The sequence below is a fragment of the Sphaerodactylus townsendi genome, linkage group LG10 (assembly GCF_021028975.2).
Source record: "Sphaerodactylus townsendi isolate TG3544 linkage group LG10, MPM_Stown_v2.3, whole genome shotgun sequence".
NCBI lineage: Eukaryota > Metazoa > Chordata > Lepidosauria > Squamata > Sphaerodactylidae > Sphaerodactylus > Sphaerodactylus townsendi.
In genome coordinates, this window is record NC_059434.1 from 53811609 (window position 1) to 53833085 (window position 21477).

Consider the following 21477-nt stretch of genomic DNA (forward strand, 5'->3'; position numbering starts at 1 on the left):
CTGGACTCCTCGAAGCTGCTGGATTGCGAGCGACAGAGGGAATTCCAGAAGAGCGTTGCCGAGCCTCAGAGGGAGCCAACTCCTGAGAGTTCGTCCGTCTTGCCAGCTGTTTGTGCGACCAGGCGTTGCTACCGGTGTGGAGCTCCTGGCCATCTGGCAAGAGCATGCGTGAAAGTGCTGGACCGACGTAAGCCCAAACAGAGACAGAAGAAGGGTCCTGGGAGAGGGGACTCTGCCTCTTCTTCGTCTGCTTTTTTGGTCACGTGCAATGACAAGGACAGAGAGGGAACTTGGCTCATTGACTCTGCCTGTTCTATGCACATCGTGAACCGTGAACATTTGCTTACAGAGGATCAACGTACCCCAGACATCAAACACGTGTGTTTGGCAAACGGGACTCCAGCCTCTGTGGAGAAGCAAGGAACAGCTTACGTGCCTGCTTTGCATGGACACATTAAAAACGCCCTCTATGCGCCCCTGTTTGAATACTGTTTGCTCAGTGTCGCTAAAATGACGGCTGATGGGTATGTTGTTACTTTTGCTGATCAAGCATGTACCATATCTAAGAATGGTGTTGTGTGTGCGCAAGGGAAACTGTTAAATGGCTTGTATTATTTAGAACACAATGATAAGAGTACTGTCTGTATGTCTGAGAAGGTAGCAAATGTGTCAGTGTCAAATGTTCCTCCTCATGACCAATGCATACATTATTACCATCGTGTGTTTGGCCATATGAACTTCAGAGCACTAGCTAACCTAATAAAGGTGTGCGGTCTGAAGGTGAAACCCTGCAGAAAGTTTTTGGAGTGCTCTGTGTGTGGCAGAACGAAAGTGAAGGCTCATCCTTCAACTGCCAGAAGCACCAGAGAGTCTGTCCGTCCACTCCAACTGGTCCATATGGATCTTGCAGGGCCATTCCAACTCAGTCAGGGAAAGGCTAAGTACCTCATGGTTCTGTGTGACGACTTTAGCAGGTACACGTACTCCTTTTTCCTCAAGTCGAAGGCTGAGGCATTTCCTAAGTTTAAGAACTGGGTGGAAATGGTAGAGAAGGAGCTAGGTCATAAGGTGACTTCGTTACAAACGGACAGGGGGGGAGAATGGACAAGCAATAACTTTCAGTCATGGCTGGAAAGAAGGGGAATCCAGCATCGCAAAACGAACCCGTTTCGGGCTCATGAGAACGGCGTGTCAGAAAGAAAAATAGCTGTACTTAAGACCATGAAACAAAGCATGCTGTTAGATGCTGATTTGCCAGAGTACTTCTGGGCTGAAGCAATGAATACAGCCACATATGTGCTGAACAGAATGTGGTCTTCTGTAGTAAAACAAACCCCGTTTTTCCTGCTGTATGGGAAAAATCCAGACTTGTCAAATATGAGGATTTTTGGTAGTAAGGCTCATGTGTTGGTGCCACCACAGCAGAGAAAGACAGGTGACCCCAAGTGGCAAACTCTGACCTTTGTTGGCTATGAGCCACTGACTAAAGGATTTCGTTTCTCTCAACGTTTTGGGCGGGTTGTCATCTCCCGGAGTGCTAACTTTGTTAAGCATGCGAACTGGGAGAAGATACACTCAAACACTGAGGTTTTACTCCCGTTTACTGACCCTGAAACAGTTAATGGACAGCAGGCTTTGCCAGCTGCTGCTCAAGGTCAGAATTCGGAGCAGAGAAGTGTGAAACGTCCTAGAAGTAAACAAACTGTCTCCACCGATGAAGAGTCAGAAGGGGAGGAGGTGGAACGTACTATCCCCCGCACATCCAAAAGAGTAAATAAGGGTGTACCACCTGACCGGTACGGTCACAGTCAAAATGTCTATGTGTGTCAGACTGCTGTTTTTGAACCGACCTCCTATGCAGAGATTTTATCTCTTCCCACAGAAGAAAGAGAGAGGTGGGAGGAAGCTATGGAAGCGGAACATAGCACCCTTGTAAAACAAAATGTGTTTGTAAAAGTAACTGCACCCCCGAAGCAGAAAGTAATCGGTTCTAAATGGGTTTTCAGAAGGAAACTGTTGCCCGATAATAGACTGATTTATAAGGCTAGAATTGTTGCTCGGGGCTTTGCACAGGAGAAACCGGAGGAAGAGAAAGGGTATTCCCCCACAGCCAGACCAGAGTCTTTACGGTCTGTCCTTGCTCTAGCGAGCAAATACAACATGAGGTTACGCCATTTTGATTTTCAATGTGCTTACCTTAATGCTCCGCTAAGGCAAAACGTCTATATGGCACCCCCTGCTGGTTATGAAGGCGATGACCCAAACATGGTTTATAAGCTGCAGCGTTCCCTGTACGGCCTGATTCAATCTGGGAGGAACTGGTATTGCTGCTTAGACGCAAAACTGAAAGAGTGTGGGTTTCATCGTACCTCTGCTGATGCCTGTGTATATGTAAGGGGTCAAGCATCAGACAGAGAGATTGTACTGGTGTATGTTGATGACATTTGTGTATGTACTCAAACTGACCAGCAGGCAGACAACATCTACAAAGACCTAAGTGAAACCTTTGTGGTTAAAGACCTAGGTGAAATAACTCACTACCTAGGCATAGACATTAAACAAGTAACAAACCAGGGCTTCTTCATGTGCCAGAGGAAGAAAATAGAAGCCATAGTCAAGAAAGCTGAGTTAGATCGCAGGAGAACTGCTGTAACACCAATAACTGTAGAGTTTTGTAAGGGATCTGATACAGAACTGTGTAGTGATCCAGAACTATACAGGTGGCTCTATTAAGGGAAGGCCTCCTTTCACATCGCTGAACTGGACGGCTGCCCAGACCTGGCTTTTGCCCGTAGCATGCTAAGCCGACATGCTGCTAAGCCAACGCCGAGCATGACTGGATAGGTCTGACCCGTGGTCATAACGATATCTGAATGGCTTTGCTGAACTAGTATTACTGGTTAAAGCAGAGAAACAGAGTAATGTTCTATGTGCTACAACAGATAGCTCTTTGCTGGACGGTGAAACCAAAAGTCTAAATGCACAGGGTTTGTAGACTTATGCCAATGTACCAGTATCCTTGGCAGTCCCATAGACAGACCTCCGAAGTTGAAGTCTCTCAACCAAGCTGTAGAGGCTGAGTTCTGTGCCATCTCTGAGACATGCACAGCGAACTGATCTGGTTAAAAGCATTGTTGTCAGGAGCTAGGGGAAACAGTACACCAACCAATCCCTCGTGTTGGAAGATTCCACAGACAGCCATTCATCTAGCAGAAACAAGAGAATCTAAAGGCTAGGGAACCAAACATGTAATAGGCGTGAAATATGAACGAGGTAACGAGAACTCTACAGTACAAAAGTGGATTCATTAAGCTGCAATATGTAGATTCTAAGTCAAATGTAGCTGGACGCCCTTCTTTAAACGCAAGTTTCCTACTGCTAAAGAAAAAAGTATATGCTTCTGTGTAAACAATTGAATGTGATGTCTGTAACAAATGTATAAAGTGTAAATATGTAATGTCTGTCATACCGATCATGGAAGGGGTGTTAGAACATGTGTTTAGATGGGACATGATCTAGATGACAGGTGGAGACTACCTCCTGCTAGTGCCGTGTGCATATTAGAGCTGTGTGCATAACTGGGTAACGTGTGCAAAGTCTGATAAGGCATGGGCATCGGATTGGCACCTGTTTTGTATAATAGTAGACACAGACCACTGAGTGAAAAGAGCTTGGAAACACCTGTGTCTGGCGGAGCACTTTGATAGTTAGCAAATAAACAGAACTGCACGGTGACTTTGTGTCTTTCGGTTCTTGTTTGCATTGCACTCTGCAAGGTGTCCTACTCGCGTGTAAGCCGCTGCTTCGACAATGACAAGCTAACCAGAATCTGTCCTGGTTAGTACTTGTATGGGGGACCAGCAAGGAATGTCTGGGTTGCTATGCAAAGAAAGGCAATGATAATCTTCCTCCATTAGTCTCTTGACTTGAAAACCCTGCTGGGTTGCCATAAATCTGTTGCAACATGACAGCCCTTTACATACACATGGGGATTGGATGTTTTGCAATCTACTGAACACATGGAGCTGAGAAAGGGAAAGAGCCTAGCGTCACAATCCAGTTGCACTCCCAACACACTTAATAAACCTACATTCATTATGTGAAAAGGGCTAAAGCCCTTGATGTTATATCTGTTGTTCTATCTTCAGAAGAAAGGGATAAGAAAAGGAGATAACATAATTATGGGCAGGCACCAGAAAATCAATGGAAGTTGATTCCATTTTACATGATAATTTAGTTTAAAACTTCCTGAGGCACCATGGCATCTTGTTTCCCTCCCCATGCCTTTTCAAATGCTGGAACAACCCTTCCCTACAATTATTTTGGCACTTTAAAAAACCACACAGGGAGGGACAAAATCACGTTGTTCTTCTGTGTCATGGCCCAATCAAAACTTGGCTCTTGAAGCAGTTTTTTAAATGCTGAACTGTCATCCAAAATGGCATTACAGCCAGAAGTTGTTCTGGGCTGGCCCATGCCCACCCATAATAGTCTTTTCTGCACAACGCTGCAGCCTCTCCTCATAAGGAAGATGCTCCAATCCTTCAATCATCCTCGTTGCCCTTCTCTGCCCTTTTCTATCTCTTTTTGAGATGTGGCGACCAGAACTGAACACAATACTCCAAGTGTGGTCGCACCACGGCTTTATATAAGGGCATGACAATCCTTGCAGTTTTATTACCAACTCCTTTCCTAATTATCCCCAACATAGAGTTTGCCTTTTTCACAGCTGCCATGCATTGAGTTGACATTCCCATGGAACTATCAATTAAGACGCCCAAATCCCTTTCCTGGTCTGTGACTGATAGCATTGACCCTTTTAGCGTATATGTGAAGTTTGGATTTTTTGCCCCTACGTGCATCACTTTGTATTTTGCTACATTGAACTGCATTTGCCATTTCTTAGCCCACTCACCTAATTTATCAAGGTCCACTTGGAGCTCTTCGCAATCCTTTGTGGTTCTCACCACCCTACATAATTTGGTATCATCTGCAAACTTGGCCACCACGCTACCCACCCCTACTTCCAGGTTCAAGAGCACTGGTCCCAAAACGGATCCTTGGGGGACACCACTCCCTACATCTCTCCATTGTGAGAACTTCCCATTTATACCCACCTTTTGTTTCCTGTTCCTCAACCAGTTTTTAATCCATAGGAGGACTTCCCCTCTTATTCCTTCATTGCTGAGTTTTCTCAACAGTCTCTGGAGGCCTCCTCCCTGCCTCTCCCCCAGTGGGAAATTACACTGACAAACATGGCCGGATGGTCCTCCCCCACCTGCCAGGCACAAAAAAGGCAGGACCCGGCAGCAGCCCTGCCGCCCACACACACTCCCCACTGGTAAGTGGGGCATGGGGGGTGCCAGTAAGAGGGGTGCAGGGGACATGGGAGTGTGGGGTGCTCAGAGCAGTTGTTGTCCCCAAGCGCCATTTCCCCCCTGAATGCCTCTGCTGACACACTGTTCTCAACTTCCTTGATTATTTAAGAAAAAAACCCTGATGTTAACAATAGGAAAAAAGGTTTTTAAAACAACATAGTTCCAATGAAGGATTCAAGTACTTAAAAAATAACAAACCTAATTTTCTAAACACACATACTGAACAGGGAGTTGGCAGTGCAGGGAAAATTGCCAGCTCTGGGTTGCAAAATACCTGAAGACTTTGTGGGTCAAGCCTGAGACGGGTGGGTTTGTGGATGGGAGGAGCATCAATAGAATATAATGCCATGGATTCTACTTTCAAAATGGCAATTTTCTCCAACTGAATAGATTTCTGTCTCCTGGGATTTAGTTGTAATAGTGGGAGCTTTGCAACCACTACTTGAATGTTGGGAACCCTAAGTGCAGGCCTTAACTTCCTAAAACTTTAGGAAATTGTCCAAAGGAAACAACAAAATCGATAGTAGATATAGCACATGGCAAATGCACATATCATGCATGACCAAGGATGGGGAACATAGTTAGGACTGGAAATTGAGAATTAGCCTGGCAAGATAAAACTACTTTTTATAGAAAATGTGGGCTACATATCTCATAAACCTCTTCAACAAATCACCATGCTGTCTCTAAAGACTTTTCTGGAAGATGAGATTTCCCCTCCCAACCCATTCCATCTGAAACCAGTGAACTAATCAATAGGCCTGGTGAATACAACCTTGATGATATAACAGTATGTATGTGTTAGTAGGAGCAATAGCTACCATGTTTCCCTGAAAATAAGACAGTGTCTTATATTAATTTTTTGCTCCCAAAGATGCACTATGTCTTATTTTCAGGGGTTGTCTTATTTTTCTGTGTTCTGTTCGTCGGGCATGCTTCCAAACAAAAACTTTGCTGCGTCTTACTTTCAGCGGATGCCTTATATTTCACACTTCAGCAAAACCTCTACTACATCTTATTTTCAAGGGATGTCTTATATTCGGGAAAACAGGGTAGTATCTGAAGGGGAAAAAGTCTAGGTAGATAAAACTGAAAATGGCTCAACTCTTGACGGAATACTAACAGGAAACTGTACTGGGAAAGAATTTGGCTTTGATATTACAGTCTTCAGAACTATGGCTCACTATTAAGAAGAAGATAAACTTAATAGTTAAAATATTTTTAAAAGAGAACAAAATTTATTTGTACAAACTTAAGAACTGAGAAATTAAAACATTTAATATGTCAGTAAGGAATTAAATTTGAGAAGTGATGTCTTAGAAATGTCTTCTAGGCAGACTTAAATACATGTTGTTCATAAAATACAGTTACAAATACCCACATAAAACACTACTATAACTTTAAACCAACTTTATACTCAGTTTTAATAATTTATACGATTCTGTATCCCTTTGAACTGAAATTCATGTCCCTTTCTCCTCATAAACTGTCCCCATATAGGTTCCATCTATAACTGACAAGTCTCCAGTATCCCCAATTGTTACAGACTCTGCTTCTCATCCCTCACATTCTCTTGACTATCTGGCACTCTGCTTTCACCAGCTCCTCTGTTGCTAGATGATTTTTTTTTACTCTTCTATCAATCACACCTGGGTTTAAAAGGAGATACAAGCTGAAGAGCAGAAGCCAAAGGGAACTTGGCCCTTGTCTCTTTAGTCAGTGTTTTGCCACTTGTGGCCCTCTGTGAACCATGTTTTGCGGAACCAGCACCAGCTGGGATGCCCTTGTAGGTTAACACCTGTGTTGAGTTTGTGTGAGGGGTCTGTATATTTTTGTTTCTGCTGTTTGTATATATTTTCATTTGTATGCTGTTCTGAGTCCCCAGTACTGGAAACAAATCAGAATAAATACATTAAACTAAATATTTAAATAAAATACAAAAAAATAGAGAAAACATTATCTTTGTTATTTTCTCCCTCTTTTCATTCAGCAATGATATAAAACAAAATTATTCCACCACAACTCATGCATATAATTCCCAGGCAACAGCCAACATTGAAAGGAAAATGATTCCCCCCTACAAAAGAAATATGCCAATCCTGCTTTATCATCCAGCAAAGAGACAGTCAGGCTGTCTTTAATGGTAACTGTGATGCACTTTGTTAATTTGTTCTTATACCCTTGTAATATGCACACAGTTCACTATGTGCAATCTGGATGGAAAAGTGTGCCCCAGAGAGCTGTTACATTACTATGTTATTTGGAAATGCGGGGACAACACTTTATTGTCACTTGGAATTCTTTCAGTGCAGTTTCACACATTTCTAATCTGAGAAAACAAATCAGACTTAGTGAAAAGCATTTGGAGATGTTTCTAACTTATTGTAAAATGCTGCACAAAGTTGCACATTGTTTCAAAAGAGCAGGTGGTTTTGCCTAGCATATCTGTCCTAAGAAGGAAATATATAACACAGGGATCACATCTTTGCCTCCACAGGGTTGTCTTTGTGTGTATCTTCAAACTTGGTATATGGAATTAATAAACATGTCAGTGTTAAACATCTTCTTTTCACTGACCTTTAAACAGCTGGATGATACTTCCCATTCATGTGATCTACAGGAAGTAGGAAAACAAAACTGGCATATGTGCATTTATGTTTTTTAGGATATAATTAAATGAGTTTGCATCTCCAGTCTCTTTACACTATTATAAATAGCAGCTACAGAAGGTATCTATTTAGATCACGACTCTGGTGCTGAGGAATTGATGAACCCCACCAGTTAACAGCAGTCCACAGATGGTATGTGTTTCATCAGATGCAGATGGAATATTCGTACAGTCCTAAGTTCCTGTTTACATGTTACTTAGCAGCAAATGACAAATATGAAAAATAGAAGCAAAAAAAAATTCCACAGCAAATGTATGGTCATGATCCATGTTAGTACGTTGTTGTATTTATATGGGGAGATAGCTGCCCACAGCAGTTCACCATGTTATGTGATGGAACATGTCCTCAGGAAAGTGTACCTGGTTATAATGCCAGGATGGAGGTGGGCTGGCTGTCCTATATTAAGTTTGTCTGGTTCTGGAGAAGTGTCATTATGGCAGTGTGAGTTATTTCTCCTCCAAGATTTAGGCATTTAGGCTCCCTGACCTTATTAATTCTTTTAATGTACTGTTTTTAACCACTTAGTTATATAATCTTATTTTACTTTTTAACAAGCTGAATTTTAATCTTAGGTATTTTAAGCATTTTACGAGCTGCTGAGCTGGTCTCACCCTAATTGGGCTCTGGTTTGCATTGGGTTTTATTCTAATTGGCTTTCATTTCATGGCTATTATAAAATTCTTTTACACAAAAGGCCATGAATATGTCCCAGCGGCCATCACAGTTTTCAATGCCAAAGTGGTCCAGCAACTGCTTTGTGGGGTACCACTATGGATAGAAGCTTGGAACCGTTCAGTTGAGCAGATTCAATCTTGCTTCTAGGTGTCCCCCATTGTGTACCATATGCTGCACTGTGTTTGGAAGATGGTCAACATCTTCTTGAAACCAGGCATGGTTCTGGTTACACTTCAAGTTCTGGTTACATTTATGCTTCAACCTGGAGGTCCTGAATTTAATGTATAAACCTTTGCCTTCCCTCCAAAGAACTGAGTGGTGGGCTTGCATAAAAGCCATAATACTTACTCTAGGTTGGTCACTCGAGACTTTGGCAATGTTGCCAGCCAATGAAATTCTTCAGAGCTTGAAAAGGAGGTTGATTAACCAAGAATACCAGAATCTAACCAGAGAAGCCAATAAGTTCTGTTCCCCATTTTACTTTGGAATCTACCCCAAGGTAGCTTGTATGACAAAGTATTTACGGTATTACAATTAACAGAACCCAATCAGCGCCGAGCCTTTACTTGTGTAAGATGTAACATACTCCCAAGGGAGTGGCAGTGGTGTAGGAGGTTAAGAGCTTGTGTATCTAATCTTGAGGAACCGGGTTTGATTCCCCGCTCTGCTGCTGTGGATGCTTATCTGTGGATGCTTATCTAGGGAATTCAGATTATCCTGTACACTCCCACACACACCAGCTGGGTGACCTTGGGCTAGTTACAGCTTTTCGGAGCTCTCTCAGCCCCACCTACCTCACAGGGTGTTTGTTGTGAAGGGGGAAGGGCAAGGAGATTGTAAGCCCGTTTGAGTCTCCTGCAGGAAAGAAAGGGGGGATATAAATCCAAACTCTTCCTCCTCCTCCTCCTCCTCTTCCTCTTCCTCTTCCTCTTCCTCTTCTTCTTCTTCAATAGCTTTGTTGCAAGGCAGATAGTTGAAAATTCTCCATCATGAGAGAGTTTGCATATGCACCATGAATTGTGTAGAATCTGGAACATATGCTTTTGTAGTGGTTCAACAAAGAGCAGACCTGAGAGGATTTCCAGTGCAATATGGCTACAGTGACCAGGTTCAATTTGCAACTCTTCTATTTTGCAGCTAAGCAAAACAGAGGTCAAGTGATACATGGAGATTAATAGCATCAGCTGCAGCATGACTTACTCTCAGTGCTCATCCCCTCAGATGTGTGACAGAAATATTATTCTGGAAAGGATTATGGAAAGATCACAGAAAAAGGAAGAGAGATAGGGTGTGAGGAGGTGGAGTGTGAAAAGAAGAGAAAAAGAGTTTGGATTTATACATCACTTTTCTCAATTGTAGGGAGTCTCAAAGCAGCTTCCCCTCCCCACAACAGATACCTTATGAAGTAGGTGGGGCTGAGAAAGTTCTGAGAGAACTAGCCCAAAATAACCCAGAAGGCATCATGTGAAGGAGTGTGGAAACAAACTGAGTTCACCAGAAAAGAGTCTGCCACTCATGTGGAGGAGTGGGGAATCAAACCCAGTTCTCCAGATTAAGTCCAGCACTCTTAATCGCCATACCATCCTGGTTCTGAGGGATATTCGATGTGACTTCCCAGCAAATGTCATGCCCAACACTTTTGCCTGCCTCTGGCCTCTTCCCATTTGGGGACTGAGATCTGTCCATCTTATCCCAATGTCTTTCCACCAAGCCATGCCAGTCTTTGCAACAGTTTCTGCTCAATCCCATATAACTACTGATGATGTCAGGGCAGCAGTGAAATTCCAAACTCCATGCATCCTTTGCATGTGGCTTTTTAGCTTAATCATTAAATTAGTAGTCTTGGGTATGGGAGGTTTGGGTTTGAAGTGTCCTGTGTCTTCTTTTTTTGTATTTTTCCCCTTTTTCCAGGGAAGAGAATATGTGGCTTGCAATAGAGATGGTTGTGCATGGGCAGTACTTTCGCAGCCAGTTGGACCCTTGCTAAAGACACAAGTGGGCGTCCTGTCTGCTCCATTGGCATCCTTCTCCTATGAGCTATGAGAGGACACTTAAGTCATGTGTCTCTATTGGGATTGCTCTGCCACTATTTTTTCCCTCCCTATTCTTTGGTACTCTGTTGGGGGTGACAACATCATGAAGTGGGCACATTAGCTGCTGGTTGTTGGCTGCACCTATACATGACACTCAGCAAAATGTTGTTGGGTGCCACTATCTGATTGGTGGATGTTTCCTGGGTTTATATTGACTCTGGTGGCTTGTGGAGGACCACATGTTTTCTTCCTCCCCATTAGAATATCTATCCGGATACAACCAGCTGTACTGCCAATATGTTATTACATGGGCTGCTGGTTGCTATCACTGAAATCACCCTGAGAATTGGGCTGCAAGTGTCTGTTCTCTGAGAAAGATTGACTGTAGAGGTAAACCACAAAGGATAACTAGAATGTAACCTATCTAGTGTCAAGAGTAGCTGCACACATTCTTCCACCACTTGAGACACTTGCCTAGGAAGAAATTGTTATATATGAAGATATTCTTCTTCTAGGGAAAAGAGTTGACTGAACAGAATGAGATTAGACATTGCTTCTTGAATACAAATAGCCATATCTAGACATTTGTCTTATTCTACCATTATTCTGAAACCCATTGCCCTATGACCACTACCCAGTGAAGGCTCAGCTGCGACAGATTTGATGTCCTCATGGACTAAAACTCCAGGTGTTCTTAGTAAATCAAGAGTAAAAAGAAAGAAACTATTCTGTGGAAGAGTAATTTGATAGGGGCACTGTTTCTTCCCAAATTGCTCAATTTTATGTTAATAATTAATAAATATACTTATCTGGCCCCAGAAATCTCAAAGGATTATAAGAATGAGTTAATGGGCTCTTTCAGAATGCCTGTGCAAAAAATAGCATAATTGTCCAAATTCTTCTAGTACAGAAATAGGAGAGATAAAAACCAAATGCATTTGAGAGGAAAATTAAAATTAGACCCCCCATCTTAGAGCAGTGTTCTTGACCTTTCCATCAATTGTCTACAGTCTTATTTTTACAGGTATTTAGCTCGCATGCTGCATTTTCTCTTTTAATACATTATGATTATCCAGTTCAAGATACACAGGTTGAAAGAATCATGGAAAAGATTAATGAATTGCTCAATCAGATGGAACAACTTTATCAGTTATTAAAAGCTATAAGGTCTCAGTCTTTAATGGTTGTGCTTTGTTTAATTAAACTTTTGCCACATAGTCAACTATTTAATGGCCCTATAAGGAAATTTGGGGGGGGGGGGTGTATGTGACATATTTCAGTTAAAGGTCAAACAACAAACAGGCACAACCAAAATATCCAGATTCACTGTCCAATGTCTCAGCAATTATATGCTGCCAAAAGTAAATTTCATGAGGCTCCACAAGAGTGCACAAACACACATTTATGCATAAACAAACACCTCATCACCATTAACAAACTATAACCAAGTGATACTGTGATAAGATACACAGAGGGAGCAAAACTTAACAGGTATACACTTCCCCATGAAATGAGACTCACTCTCAGGAAAGTGTTTGTCAGGCATGCAGCTAGTCACCTAATTAATAGATTTCATCTCAGAATGTAAAAGTTAGATACAGTGTGGTCTAATGGTAAAAGTATTGGACTAGGATCTGGGAGACCCAAGTTCAAATCCTCACTCTGCCAAGGAAACTTGCCAAGTGACCTTTGGCCAGTCAAACACTTTCAGCCTTATCTACCTCACAGGGTTGTTTTTGATAATAAAATGGAAGAGAGGAGAAGCCACTGGAGAGAAAGGTAGAGTATAAATGACAGTAGCTCTAAGTGGGAACATGATTGTGTCTACCCCTTTAAAGAAGTGGAGGATCCAGCATGATCAGAACATAAGAATCATTCACTTCTACCCAACCTTTCTCTGCATTGTGTACAGTTAAGCAGTAAGAAAAGAAGATACTGGGATCCTGTTCCAATTTCACTGTTATTGGTTCAGCAGTCCTCTTCCTTTAAGCAAATAAGGTTGGTATGATAGTGGTAGAGCAGCAACCACTTCATCTTCATTTTGGAGATGGATCAATCTGTGCATGGTAGATGGATGGTGACAAAGGAGGTAAGGCAAAAGATGACAATGATGCCCATAGAGTTGAAGAAGGCCATTTTAGTGTTTCCTACAACTGGGACAGTGGAGAGATTTGTGGTAAATAAGAGAGCAGTGTAGTTGCAATATTGATTGAGTCACAGGCCACAGTAATAATGGTTTTGGCTGAGAAAAATTGAAGGGGAAGAAGCATACTGTACAGTTGCTGTAGATTTATGTCAGGCAATGCAAAAGGCAAAAATGAAGGAAAATGGTGATGGAAAGGATGGGTTGTGGGGTTGTGGGAAGGGGGAAAAGGGAAGGATAGACCACCACCTTCCAGTTTTAGTAATAGATTTTAGGGTTAAATCATTTGGGGTAGATTTTAGGGTTGAATCATTTGGGGCTTTACACTGTATACAGGCAAGAAAGAGTTTACGTTTATTAAAGGCAAAGTTTCTGAGGGCATGACTCTGTGATCTGAGTGGCTCCAATATAGAATTTAGGGGAGGTTACTGAGCCCTGAAAAGATAAAGTGAGAGGGAAAAAACTGGGCTATGAAATAAGCTTGGAATGTTTCTGTTCCTAATGTGACATCAGGGTGTCCATATGTCACATTTTTACAGATGAGGGGGTTCACCCCTCCACTGAAGGTTTTGACATGTTTTACCTAAACTGCAACAAGACTTACAAAACTTTAGTAGGGAGTGGAGACCTAAGTGAACAAGTCAGATAAAGATATGCCAAATAACTGACAGTAACATAGAAGGCCCATTTCAGACTTTCACATAAACACAGATAAAAGTTCCATCTCTCAACATAACAGGATATGTCTCAAAGCCATATTAACATATTTGATTTTCAAATCCAGAGACTGAAGCCATGAATGGACAAGACACATCTTCCTACAAATTCAAGAAAAGCCAGAGGTTTGCAGAAAAATCTGAAACTTTAAAAAGGAGGGATAAAACCCTCTGAAAAAAAAAAGAAAAACCACTTATAGTAATAAGAAACCTTTTCCCTAAATGGCTGTTGCTGGGTAACTACAACAATATTGCCAACCTTCAAGCCTTCCTTTTTGTCAATAAAAGGCAGGATAAGAGAAAGGAGACCTTTCATGGGTTTTTTTGGCCTTTGAAAGAAGACTTTTCATGGCCATACCCACCAATCACTGGATTATTTGCTACCATGCAACTTAAATGACTCAACTTAAATGGCTGCTTGATATTGTTCAACAACAGCCATTCACAACAACAACAACAAAGACAACAGTGTGCTGTAGTACCTAGAAATTAAGATTGGGACCTGGAAGACCCAGTACATATTCCTAATTTTCTGTGGAAGATCATAGGGTGACTTTGGACCAGTCAAACACTGGTTTTTTCTTCTGCACAGACCATTTAAAACATTTTACAAATGTTTTAAAAAGAATTGTTTTCACTTTTTTGTCTACATAGTGTGGAAAAATAAAATGTTTCTAGCAAAAATTATTCTTTCTTCACCATTTTCTGCTACTTCAAGGATCTTCTGGGCTGCTCACCATTTGCTGAGTGTTTCTGACAGATGTTTTATCAGCTGACATTGAGACTGCATGCTATTTCAGTGTTTAAAGTACAAGAATAAACTTATTTTTGCCTGCCAATTATGCAAACGTGCCATTTTTCCTTTTTTTGTTTTCCTTTTTTTTAAAAAAAGGGGAAAATGACAGGTTTGCATAATCACCAGGCAATTTCCAGCTAAAGAAACACCCACTAGAAACACTCAGCAAATGGCATGGGAATGGAGGATCCCTGAAGTGGCAGAAAGTGGCAGGAACAAACTGCAGAGTAAATGAAAGTGGCATCTTAAAAGTTGGCAGGAAAAATAAAACATTTCTCTCTTTCTGCACAGCAAGCAGAAAATGTTTTCAAAACATATCAGGAAAAAAGATCACTAGTTTAGCCTTTTAAAACATTTTGAGCACAAATAAAATGTTTTCAAAATGTCTTGGGGTAAAATCTTGCACAATTCCACCCCAAAAACGCTGTCTTGTCCATCAATTTTTTCTGATGTGCAGAAAAAGCTACTTTTTGCCTAACATACTTCACAGGTTTATTGCAAAGATAAAATGTAGGAAAGGAGAATGATGTAAGCTGTTTTGTGTCTCCATTATGGAGAAAAATGATATCATTATCAGTACAGGGAAAAGATAAAAGTAAGTTGGTTGGTGTGTGTGATGGAGAGCAAAAAGTTGTAAAAGGGAAGGCACTACAGTGTCACCTGAAGTGGTGGGAAGTCTGTCCCTTTTAGAATGTGGAATTTGCAGGAGCAGGGTCTTGGCTTAGGTGGAGGCTGAGCAATGAAAAACCTTGATTGCCTATGTATACAAGAGTTAGCTTTCAAAAGAAACTCACAGGAGAGCATATAAAGTAACAATTTTTATGAAAGGATATGCGGGGGCGGGACACAAACACACCATAAAATCAAAGCAGCAGAACACACACACAGTCTTAGCATAAGCAGTTGTAAGGGGATAGGTCTGGAATAAATGAGGAAATTGGGGGAAGTAAGGGCTATAGTCACCTGACCTTGGAACAGACTGGTCTGATGAACAGAATTGAGCATCCTGCACTTACTTTTGGAAGAACGGTGCATTGTGCATCAATATCAGAGTGGTCAGAGATATTGAATACTAGCTATTGGGAGAAGGGGCTTCTTATAGGGGGGGAAAACAGACTCTCAGAGTTATGCAGAGTGATCCTTAATCTCCCAAGACTAAGAGATTTTCTGCCTTTCTGGGGAGAGCAAGAGACAGACAGCAACCTTAATGGTCGGCTCATTGATCTAATGGGTTGAAATATCAGCCTGATGTTCCAGCCTCAGGGCTGTCTCCAAAGTGGAAGTTAGCCGATGAAATTACTGTTGTAAAATAATGACAATGCATATGATGTGATCGTTAAAGGTATTAGTCACAGGGAAAAAAACATTAGTTATCACAACACTGGGCAAGTAAGTACAGAAATACATATGTATGATTCTGGTTTTCCCCCAGGATATTTTGTCCAGTAGGAAAACGCCTATATTTGGAAATGCAAAAATATGATTGTGCATATTGTTTCTATCCTACCTCTTTGTTTTGTTTTTTGTTTTTTTGCCATATTGTTTAAGTTAACATACTTAACAGTTAGGGAGTTACAGTTGTAAGATACCTTCTGATGTCCCTTATTGATGTGAGGCAAATTGTTTGGATGTGGATGAATATGCACAATACATATATGCATTTTCTCACCATCCCATGGGAATTGTAGTCTCCTCTGCCAATTTCTTCTTATTAAAACTTGATTGACTAACAAAATAAAGACAGCTTGTTTCCCCCACAGGGTTCTTTGTCAGTTCATGAGCCAAGACTTACAGTTCACCAAAAATCACATTCATCAACCTGCCAGGGTCATTCCTTGCACATCACTGAAAGCCACATCTAGCAAATATTCTACATGAAGGAATGAAAACTTTATGTGTACTTTTATATGTATAAGGTTGTTTTTTTTAAAAAAAGTTTTTATCTGGTATTGATTTTTGATGGTTTGAGAACACTGACTTTCTGTATTTCTGAATATATCCAAATTCTACACAATTGCTAGGGAAGGCATAGGCTCTTCAAGCTCTTCTAATACTTTGTATATATTTTATTGCCACAATAATTAATGAATTCAAATCAGTTTACAAAAACCAACTCTGGACCTCAAATGTCTTTAAAAAATATCTTGCAAAATTATTAGATTTGTGACTAATTCAATAACTGTAACTAAAATCATATAGATGCCAACAATTTTAGCAGATACATTAACTACTGAAGTCAATAGGATAAACAGAATGGATTTTGTAGAACAGAATTTAGCAAGTATCTGAATGAATAGAAATGTGTGTGCCTGGGGCCTAAAATTAAATAGAAAAGGTAATAGGCAGCTACTGCAGAAAGGGAGTTACAGAGGCAAGAACCACCACATAAAAGACCTATGCCCGAGTAGCCATCTTCCTTGATTCCTTGACGTAGGCCCTTTCCGCACGGAGGCGGAAGGGCTTGGGTCGGCGTTTCTGATGCCGATCCAACGACGCTGGGACCGTCCACATGGACGGTCCCAGAAAGAACCAGGAAGACGGCGCCGCTGGGCGCAGTCGCCCGGTCAACTCACCTGCTCTCTGGCCCTCCGGCGCATTGCCGGGGCCTGGGGACACACCTCCCCTGCCCTGCGTGCCTGCTTCCGTGTCGTAGAGCAGGGGGGCATGTCCCCAGGCCCCGGCGATGTGCCGGAGGGCCGGAGAGCAGGTGAGTGAAGGCAGGGAGTGGCGGGGAGGAAGCGCCAGCGTTTTCAGAAAAGTGCGCTTCCCAGCGCACTCTGAAAACGCTGGCTTGGTGCCGGGCAGGTGGCGAATGGCAGCCTGGGGACTCCGTTTTTGCTGTCCCCAGGCCGCCATATTCCGCCCGAGCAGAAACGGCCATAGTTTAATCAATGAAGGTATTTTTGATGACTTAACCCACTTCTGCACTTTATCCAAGCCTTTATTTATCCAAACATTTAAGCTGATGGTCCTTTCCAATGTTTAGTTAATAACATGTTAGCTGACATCAGAAGAAGATCAAGGATCATAGTTTTATGTATTATAGACAAATACATAGGCATTCTTGCATAGAAACCTCTGGTGCCAGTGTGGTATAGTGGTTAAGAGCAGGTGGATTCTAATCTGGAGAACCAGGTTTGATTCCCTACTCCTCCACCAGAGTGGCAGGGGCTTATCTGGTGAACCATATGTGTTTCTGCACTCCTACATTCCTGCTAGGTGACCTTGGGCTAGTCACAGTTTTTTGGAACTCTCTCAGCCCCACCTACTTCACAAGGTGTCTGTTGTAGGGAGAGAAAGGGAAAGGAGCTTGTAAGCCACCTTGAATCTCCTAACAAAAGAGAAAGGTGGGATATAAATCCAAACTCTTCTTCTGCCAGAAATTTAGCTACAGCAAAGGAATACCAGGTTCAGTATCAGCTAACAGAGAAGACAAAGACCATTTATTCACTTTTGGTCTCTTTTGCATGGAGCATACATTCCCTTTGGGTTTGATTCTCAGTTACAAATGGGTTTTCGCCCATCAGAACTCACTGCACACTCGCATCAGACTATCTTTACAGTTTCCTAAACCTATGGAAGTGTGACTTTTCCCACTTTCTTCATGGAGATAGCGAAGGAGAGTAATGTGCATCCAGCTTTATGTGAGTTTTCCTACTCCTGTGTGCCTTCCCCACCCAAACAGCAACTTTTCTGCCCCCTCTTTAGGCCAGGAGGATCAGAGGGAATTTTTAATTATTTTAATGCAGCAGTGATAGATCGCACCCTTTTTTTAAGGTGTCAGGCAACCTCCCGAAATGGAAGTTGCAGGGGGGGATTGGAGTGGCAGCTTTGCTTGACTGCCCTATACTTCACAGACAGAACAGGAAAATTCAGGAAAACTGCACAGTGAAGCAAACTGCCATATGGTAAATGCATAATGGGCCATAAAAACAAGGTCACCTTTGGAAACTACCTCTGATCTCTCAAAGGAGCAGTCAACACACAATCAAAGAAAATGTGCAGTAAAGTTCCAATTACCCCAGACCCACATGCAGATAATCTATCTCCTTGGACTCTACACACCCAGAACAGCATAGGGGAAAACTCACTGGTATTCAGGGTCTGTAAATTGCTGAAAATAAGATGGCAGAATAATAGAAGGTGCAATACCACCAACCCGCACCCCCACCCCAAAAGCCCTGCCAAGAACCAGTGATGATCTAGTGTCTCTCATGTTCTCAACGGATAATTTAGCAGCTCCATAGATCAATAGACAGGAGGGATAAAGGGGGCAGCCCTAAAATAGGAAAAGTTTCATTCAAAATTGGAAGCTCGCTTTTCACTTCTATGTGAAGGTCTTGTTTTCTTAAGACATTCATACCTTCCTTCACTTATAAGGCTACATCTCTAGGCACATTGTCCAATAATAGACATTTTGGGCTATGTACTAAATTAATACCTACCATTCATTTAATTTCACTAATTAAGTTCTTCCATATCTTTGTAACTACTTCCATCCTGTTTGGGTTAAACAAAGTAGGACTATCTAATGAAGATTTTTCATCTTCTTGTCAGTGCAGGCAGGTTGTGGGCTCCCACTTGTGCTTTTGTTTGGATAACATGATAATTAAAATAAAAATCTCTTAGACAGCAGGTTGAAATTGTAGTTTCACATATAACAACAGAATACAGTTCAGCATTTTAAACGTAGACATTTTATATTGATGACACTACTGGCATCAAGCCCAAGTCTGCTATTCATCCTGAGACTTGAAAAAGACCCGCTGCAACCTAATTAGAAAATACAAAGCGGCTAGGATAAGCAACCTTTGCAATATGAATTATTTTAATATGAAAATGCAAAGAAATTTCAGGCATTTATAATGAAGATAAAAAGTGTCACATTTTAAACATTAGGATCAGTTTGTCCCAGTTAAATTAAAGATTAAATAGCAGCAGCAGCCAAAACAAATGAATAGGGTAAAATGTAGTGGTTGCTGTTTTACTTAACTAATACAAGAGTTTTATTGGAACTCCTGGGAGATCTGGAGAGGAAGAAGAAGTGTTTGGATTTATGCCCCTTCTTCTCTCCTGTAAGGAGACTGAAAAGGACTTACAAACTCTTTCCCTTTCTCTCCCCAAAACATACACTTTGTGAGAAAACTGAGAAAACTGTGACTAGCCCAAGGTCACCCAACAGCCTTTGTGTGGAGGAGCAGGGATACAAATGCAGTTCACCAGATAAGAATCCACTGTTCATGTGGAGGAATGGGGAATCAAACCCAGTTTTCCAGATTATCATATTTCCCCAAAAATAAGACCTACCCCCAAAATAAGCCCTACCATAATTTTTCGGGATTTTTGGAGGATGCTTAAAATATAAGCCCTAGTCCAAAAATAAGCCCTAGTTACAGATTCCCTGGTGCAACTGATCTGGTCACTTGGGGGCACAAAATCATGTAAAAAAATAAGACATCCACTGAAAATAAGCCCTAATGCATCTTTTGGAGCAAAAAATAATATAAGACCCTGTCTTATTTTCAGGGAAACACGGTAGAGTCCACTTGCACTTAACCACTACATCACCCTGGCTGTTGTCGGAAATACTTAGAATTTGTTTGTTTATTAAGCACCTTAGGCTCATTCCGCACATGCAGAATAATGCACTTTCAAACTACTTTCAGTGCTCTTTGAAGCTGTGCGGAATAGCAAAATCTACTTGCGAACAGTTGTGAAAGTGGTTTGAAAACGCATTATTTTGCATGTGCGGAAGGGGCCTTAGTCTACCTTTCTTCCTGGAGGAATCCAAAGTGTTTTATGAAAGGAAAATGTTCCTGATTACAAACAAACGAATGAGAAAAGGTCTACCAGGTCTACCAACAACCAGGTCTACCAAGATGATTTTCGCAGATCCTAACCTGCAAAATGAAAGCTCTTCCACTCTTGCCCTTTGGCTCACAACACACACACACACACACACACACACACACACACACACACACACACACACACACACACACACACACACACACACACACACACACACACACACACACACACACACACACACACACACACTACCTGCAGAAAAAAAGGGGGAACATCAATCTTTACTGAATGAATATGTGTGTATAGAATTAATAGTGATCTAAATGAGTAGCCGATTTACTCATATTTATGTTGTGTAATTTTGGTTCTCTGCACACATGAATGTGTGAAACTGCCTTATGCTGAGTCAGGCCATTGGTGTATCAAAGTCAGTATTGTCTACTCTACTCATTTGGGTAGCAGCTCTTCAGGATCTCACTCAGTAATCTTTCACATCATCTACTACCTAAAAAACCACAGTTATCATGGATTGAATCTGGGACCTTCTGCATTCCACATAGATGCTCTGCACTGGAACATGGAGCCTGCCTTTGGTTCACTATCATGGTAGTCAGCAATCCAACTTTAAAAATTTCTAAGGATATATATTCCTTGTTTTTAGATGCTCTGTCATATGCAGAAATAATGTTTGCCAAGTCAAATACACCATGGGTTTGCTGCCAAAGAACATGATAGTGCATTCTTCAAACAAGTAACCTTCAAGGTTATCTCCATCATGAGATTACTTCCAAAACAAATTGCTTCAATTGAAGATAGTATTTGGTGATCAGAGATTACCTGTGTGGCTCCTGTGAATTTCATGCCATCTTCTAATCTGTTTCCCAGTACCCAATTCCTTTTTCCTGAGAGCACATTCTTCCACCAAAGCAATGAGTCTATATGCTCAACAAGCTCAGGGACTTTGATGAAGAGAATATTAAGAGGTGACATGATAGCCATGTTTATATATTTGAATGGATGCCATCTTGGTGAGGGAGCAAGCTTGTCTTCTGCTGCTCCAGAGACTAGGTCCCGGAGTAATGGGTTTAGGTGAAGGAAAATAGAATCCACATAAACATCAGGAAAAACTTCCAGACTGTAAGGGCTGTTTAACAGTGGAATGCACTACCTAAGAGTGTGGTGGAGTCTCCTTCTTTGGAGGTTTTTAAACAGAGGCTGGATGGCCATCTTTCGGGAGTGCTTTAATTATATGTTCC